The sequence below is a fragment of the Anastrepha ludens genome, chromosome 5 (genome assembly GCF_028408465.1).
Source record: "Anastrepha ludens isolate Willacy chromosome 5, idAnaLude1.1, whole genome shotgun sequence".
NCBI classification, from domain to species: Eukaryota; Metazoa; Arthropoda; class Insecta; order Diptera; family Tephritidae; genus Anastrepha; species Anastrepha ludens.
This window is the reverse complement of record NC_071501.1, coordinates 53,681,803-53,690,379: the sequence shown is the minus strand read 5'-3', so window position 1 is coordinate 53,690,379 and position 8,577 is coordinate 53,681,803. Positions and strand designations below refer to the sequence as shown.

Here is an 8,577-nt window from a genome sequence, read left to right as displayed (position 1 = left end):
AAAGTCTGCCAGCTTGAAACATCGAAAAGATACAGGAGATGCAATGCTAATTCGCCAAGTTCCACGTCGAGTTCCGGTAGCAAAGCGCGAAGAAGCAAATCAGATGATCCAAGATATGCAGCAAAGTGGAGTTATTGAGCCATTGCCGTGGAGTTCTCCGGTTGTGCTGATAAAGAAGAAAGATGGAAGCACCTGATTTTGTGAAAAGCTGAATGAAGTCACGAAAAAGGATAGTTACTTATTATCACGAATTTATGACACTTTCGATACTTTTTCCGGCGCAAAATGGTTTTCCACGCTTTAATTAAAAAGTGGTTACTGGCAGATGGAAATCAAGGACTGCGATCGTGAGAAGACACCCTTCAGCTTAGGAGATGGGTTGTAGCAGTTTTCTGTGATGCTTTTCAGATTATGTAATGCACCAACAACCTTTGAGCGCCTGATGGAGCATGTGCTGAAAAGCTGTTTGGTCTATCTGGATGACTTCATCATCATGGGTAAAAATTTTAACGACCATCTGAATAATTTAGAAGAAGTGCTTCAGTGCACAGCCTCCGCGATATTACCATTGAATCCGAAGAAGTGTGCCTTGTTCAAAACAGAGGTCACATATCTTGGACATAAGGTAATAACCGAGAGCGTCAAGACGGGCGAGGAGAAAATAAAAGCAGTAAAAGATTGATCCCGACCAAGAAATGTGCACGAAATGCGAAGTTTCGTAGGACTGTACACGTATTAGTGTCGTTTTGTTCCAGGATTCACAAATGTTGCCCGGAGTCTCTATAATATCACTAAGAAGAATTGAGCGTTTGTGTGGCTCAAAGAACAGAAGGAAGCGTTCCAGCAATTGGATTAGCGTATCCGGTCGCGGGCGAAAAGTTCGTTGTGGATACAGATGCTAGTGCATACGGAATAGGGGAAATACTGTCACAGATCATCAATGGGCATGAAAAAGTGATCGCATACTACAGCAGGGTCCTTGGAAAATTAAATTACTGCGTGACCAGATTAGAACTATTAGCTGTGGTTGAGTGCGTAAAACATTTCCGCAAATACTTGTACGGCCAACGATTCTAGTTAAGAAATGACCACGCAGCATTGAGATAATTTCTCCAGTTCAAGCATCTGAAAGGATAAATTGCACGGTTGAAAATTATGTATTTTAGATCGGTCATCGAAAAGGGGCTCAACATGGCAAAGTACAGTTGGAAACCATTCCCGTGATCTGGTTATAGTTCCTAAATCCAGAATTGTATCTGTGTTAGAGTAATTCCACAATGGACCAAGTGGAGGTCATCTGGGTATCAGTAAAATGCAGGAAAAGAAAAGCGACGGTTTTACTGGGTAGATTACAGAAAATCAGTTGCCGAAAGGATTGGAAATTGCGCGGTATATGGCAGCGAAAGGTTCAAAGGAAGATTACAGCAATACGACGCAGGTTCACCATTTGAGCGAGTGGTCATGGATGTTGCAGGCCCATTTCCAACAAGTGATTCCAGCAACAAATATGTGTTCGTTGTTATGGGCTACTTCAGTAAGTGGCCAGAAGTGTACGCTCTAGCAAACCAAGAGGTCGGAATTGGGTGACTCCGTTTGGAGTACCTGTTGAGTTCCCTTCAGACCAAAGAAGGAATTAAAAAACCACCTACAATACCCTTGCACCCCCAATCAGATGGAATGGTCGAAAGATTCAACCGCACATTGGAGGAGCACTTGTGAAAGATAGTTGAGAAGCAAGAATGATAGAATACACGATTGCGCCTTCCGAATTCGCCGTGTCGTAAGAGCCCGTTAGTAAACAAGCAAAAGGAAGGGGAATTGAAGAATAAGAGAAGGCGCAAGCAATGGAAACAACTAATGAAATGAATTTTCACAAACAAGTAATTTCTCCTCCGTTTGTTTGTTCTGTGCGTTTGTTTTATATTGGAAAGGAAACTGATGTCAGACTTGTCAAAATCGCGAAAAATAAAGTAACCGTTGCACAAATTTCGTTCGCTGTGAGAGTCGGCTAGCTCTCTCTCTCTTTTTCTTTCGGTGCAACAACAATTGCTCGGTGTTCGCCAAACAAAATTTCCATAACTATGGTTTAGAGAATTCAGAATGTATGGCCAGCATTAGGCACTTAACCGGCTTTAAGCGATTGTGAAGGATTCAACTGATTTACTGGCATAACAGGGGATGTGACAGCGGTTTGTTTACGATAAAACTGAGATTGTGTTGGTGATATAAGAAAAAATTGCCGCAGCTAAATGAAATGAGCGGCTACAATTCTACTGTCGAATCCCGTATAACGTGGCAATCGAAGTTACTCTCACAATTTCGCTTTGGATGGCCAAACTTTGTAATACATATGTACATATATCATCCTTGCATAACCAAGGACATAGTGGACGCATACATAGTGCAGAATGTAATCAAACCCAATCTGCACACATTTTACCGTAAACATGCGTATTAGATATAGAATACCGAATAATAAGTATTGAGTACCTAAATATTTTCGATGTATTGGGTACCAAAAAATAGCTCATCACTGCTCACTTAGCGAATCAAATTCTTACCTAGTGAGACCAACGATGTTTTGCGATAATCTGTGTGTGTTCACATATAAGTAGATGATCTACTTTTTCGCGCTTAACTCAAACTCCGTAATTAAAAAGCGCGATTTCCCATACAAAATTTCTCTCCCAAAATCTGAGATTATCAAATAATCCCAGGTAATAACGATACTTATTGGCATAGAACCCTGTGTTTTCTGTGTTATCTATAATTATTATTACGAATGTAAGGAGAAACATCAAAATAAACACTAAATGAAATGGATGCCGGCAAAGAAAACAGGTCTGCAAACATAATTCTAATAAAATTTTTGCTAAATATTATTAATTAGGGACTCATTTTAGAGAAAACAGCGTGTGTCCATTAACGTTCTGTCTTCTTATTACTTACTATAAATTGTAAAATCCAATTTCGAATATGTATTACTGCCATAATTTTTTGCAACCTCAGTAAACGTCGCATACGGATTTCCTTCAACTGTTTGTTGTTAGCAGCCAATGAATGAATAATTAATAATATTTAATAAACATTTTATTAGAATTCTGTTTACATACCTGTTTTCTTTGCCGGCATCCATTTCATTTAGTTTTTATTGTGATGTTTCTCCTTACATTCGTAATAATAATTATAGATAACACAGAAAACATAGAGTTGTATGCCAAAAAGTATCGTTATTATCTGAGATTATTTTATAAAGTCAGATTTTGGGAGAGAAATTTTTATGGGAAATCGCGGTTTTTAATTACAGATTTTGAGTAAAGCGCGAAAAAGTGGATCATCTACCTATGTATATGTGAACGTATTATAAGCGGCATATTTCAGCGTTACTCAGCTTTGTCATGTCACTTCTATAAATATTACACTCCCTTTACGCGGGAAATTTACATACCGCATAATATATGTAGCTAGATACTCACTATTTTCCTATTATTCATTATATCACTAGTGCGGTATTCTTGCCACAATAGTTACATTTAGCAAATTTTGTGTCGCTTGCATTTTTCCAAATCCATTTTCACGCTTAAAATTAAACTAATATAAAAAATTACACTTTTAGAAATAACAGATATGTCCAAGTGTCAAAAGCGCTAGGTAGAAAATACGATATCAATGAAATGATAGTCGCTAGTATTAAAACTACCGATCATTATTTCAATTGACCAAACTATCGATACTATCGCCGATTGTTTGACAGCTTTACTTTTTTATTATTGCTCCAAGTGGGTAATTTTTTTAGTTGATTCATACATTTTGTACTACTTACGTACTTAAATAACTATTTACATACTTAGATAATATTTTAAAAGATATGGCAGTAACAGACCTTTGGAAACTTGTTGAACCGTGTGGTAGTCCTGTGCCGGTAGAAACTTTAAAGGGCAAAATACTAGCCGGTGGTGAATGCATTGGTTTCAGAAATTCTTTTAAAAATATTGCAGCATCTTTTCAGATATTTCCATATGACTACATCAGGCTGTCAAAGGATTTCAAGACATCAAAGGCTCTTTGCTACCGCCTGTTCATTTAGCCTTTTTCACCGTTTATGCAAATTACCTTATTATCACGTACGACCTTGTTTTTGTTTTCGACAGCTTAAATGGGATATCATTGTAAGTCTCTTAAAATATTTACATACATATGTGCAATATTGATTTTGAAAGAGAATGAAATTATGAATATTTTTAGGCCCAATGGCTGTAACAACGCAGCAAATTAAACAATGAAGCTGATAGTATACAGGTTCTATTGCTTCAATCCCTTTCAATAGCAATACTACAAGCCCTAGCGTAGTATTAGCGCTCAACTTTTTTTAAAGTCATCTATCAAAAGGCAAGGTGTTGCGATCAATGATGGCTTAGTGAAAGATGATATTTTCAAATTACCGGAGCTCCCAAGTGAATACAAAGATACAATAAATACGATCACATTATTTGAAACATCTACGTCCACAGAAATTCAAACCCTGGCGTGAATATAATGCAAATTCACAAGAAATTTATTGAACAGTTTAAAAGCTTGCCGCCAGAAGTACGCCACGAAATATTGGTAGATATAAAATAAACAAGAAAACAGACGTTGTGGGGTCGCCTTTATGAGTTGCCCTCATGCAGCGATGATTTTAGTTGTTTTAGAATGAAACGATTGATTAAGCAGAGCAGTCCAAGAACGTATCGAGGAAACCCAAGAGGAAATGGAGGAAAATGCATTGAAGTTCACGGATTTACACGATCTCTTTACGGAAGATGCGGGAAAATACCCATTCGGTCCCCCGCCTCTTTTAAAAAAAGGGGTATAAGGGGGGGTAGAGGGGGTATTCTACTTTCTAAAAGTGAAAACCTCACCCCCAGGCGGCTTGTAGTTTTTAAGTTATATTATTTGAGTTTAAAAATTGTAAAATTGACCAAGAATCCTCCTATTTTGGTTACTACAACCAGCCGAAGTTCTGCCAGACATCGTATAAATAAACAATTTTAGAAGATAATAAATGAATAGAAATACAAAATTTTACAAACTATTTCTATATTATATACGTCTATTCATATATATATATATATATATATATATAGGTATATTTATGGATATATGTATATATTTATATACAATACATATATATATTAATGCTTGATTTTCAGTAAAGTATGTTTGATTGTATGCATTTTGAGTATATGATATATATATTTTTAATTCGAAATTTTCACTATATTATGAATATATGATATATACATATATATATTTAAAAAAAAAGCGCCGCAGGCGAAAATTTGGAATAAAAAATCGCGCGATTTTTTATTCCAAATTTTCACTATATTATGAATATATGGTATATATATATACATATATATATTAGAAAAAAAAAAAGCGCCGCAGACGAAAATTTGGAATAAAAAATCGTCTATGTTGTCCACAGTATTTTTGCGTAAAACTTTCTTCTGCGTAGGCGGCCTTCGGCCGCACTTCAAAAAAATAACCCTCATCAGTCCAACTCCGGCTACGCAATCCACAGTATTTTTGCGTAGAACTCCATTTCGCGTGGGCGGCCTTCGGCCGCGCTTCAAAAAAATAACCCTCATCGGTCCAACTCCGGCTACGCAATCCACAGTATTTTTGCGTAGTACTCCTTTTCGCGTAGGAATTTTACGTGAAGCTGAACTGTATTTCGAAAATCATCGATATTGTATTTATATATATTTATGAACTCAATATATACACCTTAGAGGTTGTAAACCCCCATTCCCTCATTATTCTAACAAAAAAGAGTGTGTGGAAATTATGTTCCTATGTTGCTTCGTTTTCAATCGCATTCTATTTTTTTATTATTTTTTGCTTCTGGCAGCACTCCATTCAGCCATGCTTTTCAGTTATTGGCGCGTCAAGTGTTTGCAAGTTATAAATGCAATTTAAATTGTTAATTTATGGTATATATCAATAAAAAGAGTTAAAAACGTGTGTGTATGTTAATGTAGTTTGAATATTTGGGGAAATCCCCATTTGTTCTCCCGCCCCTTTTAAAAAAAGGGGTATAAGGGGGGGGTAGATGGGTGTATCCCCATCTTAAAACTGAAAACAGAACCTACCGGAGGCTTATAGTTTTTAAGTTATTTGAGTTTAAAAATTGTAAAATTGACCAAGAATCCTCCTATTTTGGTTACTACAACCAGCCGAAGTGCTGCCAGACATCGTATAAATAAACAATTTTAGAAGATAATAAATGACTAGAAATACAAAATTTTACAAATTATTTCTATATTATATACGTCTATTCATATATATATATATATATATATATATATAGGTATATTTATGGATATATGTATATATTTATATAATATATATATATTAATGCTTGATTTTCAGTAAAGTATGTTTGATTGTATGCATTTTGAATATATGATATATATATTTTTAATTCCAAATTTTCACTATATTATGAATATATGATATATATATATACATATATATATTTAAAAAAAAAGAAAAAAAAAGCGCCGCAGGTGAAAATTTGGAGTAAAAAATCGCGCGATTTTTAATTCCAAATTTTCCCTATGTTATGAATATATGATATATATATATACATATATATATTTAAAAAAAAAAAGAAAAAAAGCGCCGCAGGCGAAAATTTGGAATAAAAAATCGCGCGATTTTTAATTCCAAATTGTCCCTATATTATGAATATATTATATATATTCTTTTTTATATATTAAATATCTATATATAAAAAAGAATAATTAAAACATTTTGCGTAAAACTTTTTTCTTCGTAGGCGGCCTTCGGCCGCACTGCAAAAAAAATCACCCTTAATAGTCAAACACCGTCTCCGCTGCACATCGGAGTTTTACGTGAAGCGGAACTGTATTTCGAAAATCATATCGATATTGTATTTATTGTATTTATGAACTCAATATATACACTTTAGAGGTTGTAAACCCCCATTCCTTCATTATTCTAACAGAAAAGAGTGTGTGGAAATTATGTTCCTATGTTGCTTCGTTTTCAATGGCATTCTATTATTTTTTTTATTTTTTGCTTCTGGCAGCACTCCATTCAGCCATGCTTTTCAGTTATTGTAAATTTAGCTGGCATATTTGGAGTTAGCAACTTAAAAATGCAATATAAATGGTTAATTTGTGGTATAAATAAATAAAAAGAGTTAAAAACGTATGTGTATGTTAATATAGTTTCAATATTTATTAAAATAAATGTGATAAATGCACTTATTCTATCAAAATTTGGTGAAGATAAAAGACAAACTTTATCAACAAATAACTTAAAAACTATTATTAACAGAATAGTGTTGGTGCTAGTTTTAGCAAAATAAGCACGAAGTGAACATCTCCTGTGAATTTCATTGAAAAATTCGTAATATTTCTCTCAAAAGAAGTGATGGGAGAACACATGGGGTCGGAGCCGAATATTTATTAAAATAAATGTGATAAGTGCACTTATTGTATCAAAATTTGGTGAAGGTAAAAGACAAATTTTATCAACAAATAACTTAAAAACTATTATTAACTGAATAGTGTTGGTGCTAGTTTGGCTGGAGTTTAGAACAGTGCCGATCTTGGAATTTCTGGCAAACTATAATGTTTTTTTTAATGAAACTTGGTGGAGATGTTAGTGAGGTGTTAAGGAACACTCTTTATAACTTTAAATTAATCGGGAAATAATAATTTTTTAATTATTTACATTCAAAATGCCCTTGAGAACATCAGTATAATTTGCCACATTACACTCTATATTTTTTAACATTTCACTATAAATCACCAAATATACACTCACACGCGTGTTTGTACCGATTTTTATGCTAATATTCTAATTATATCTATTAAAATTAAATGCAAATTCATTTGCCTATGCAATCACATTCCAATTTTAAGCGCGAACAAGAAGAAGATTGGAATTACAACAGTATGGTGTTGCCGGATGCCTGCAAATGAAAACAAAAATTAAGTACTTGAGTTTAGTGTTAATGATGGGAATGGGGGTTATTGTGCCCGCTTACTACATACACGCATATGACGTTTTAATTTTGGGTTCAATGGTTTTAACACGGAAAGGAGTTTTACGCAAAAATACTGTGCATTGCGTAGCCGGAGTTGGACTGATGAGGGTTATTTTTTTGATGTGCGGCCGAAGGCCGCCCACGCGAAAAGGAGTTCTACGCAAAAATACTGTGGATTGCGTAGCCGGAGTTGGACTGATGAGGGTTATTTTTTTGAAGCGCGGCCGAAGGCCGCCCACGCGAAAAGGAGTTCTACGCAAAAATACTGTGGATTGCGTAGCCGGAGTTGGACTGATGAGGGTTATTTTTTTGAAGCGCGGCCGAAGGCCGCCCACGCGAAAAGGAGTTCTACGCAAAAATACTGTGGATTGCGTAGCCGGAGTTGGACTGATGAGGGTTATTTTTTTGAAGCGCGGCCGAAGGCCGCCCACGCGAAAAGGAGTTCTACGCAAAAATACTGTGGATTGCGTAGCCGGAGTTGGACTGATGAGGGTTATTTTTTTGAAGCGCGGCCG

The 8,577-nt window shown here is 35.3% G+C and overlaps 1 long non-coding RNA gene across 2 annotated transcripts; it reads left to right on the top strand.

Annotated features, from left to right (window-relative positions):
• The first annotated feature begins 3,738 nt into the window (after nucleotides 1-3,738).
• LOC128863165 (uncharacterized) lies at nucleotides 3,739-5,062 on the top strand. 2 transcript variants are annotated; one of them, XR_008454578.1, is made up of 3 exons: nucleotides 3,739-3,779; nucleotides 3,852-4,169; nucleotides 4,246-5,062. It is a non-coding gene; the product is annotated as an uncharacterized LOC128863165 (long non-coding RNA). The 2 variants fall into 2 exon arrangements; XR_008454577.1 differs by lacking the exon at nucleotides 3,739-3,779 and having other exon boundaries at nucleotides 3,786-4,169.
• The last annotated feature ends 3,515 nt before the right edge of the window (nucleotides 5,063-8,577 follow it).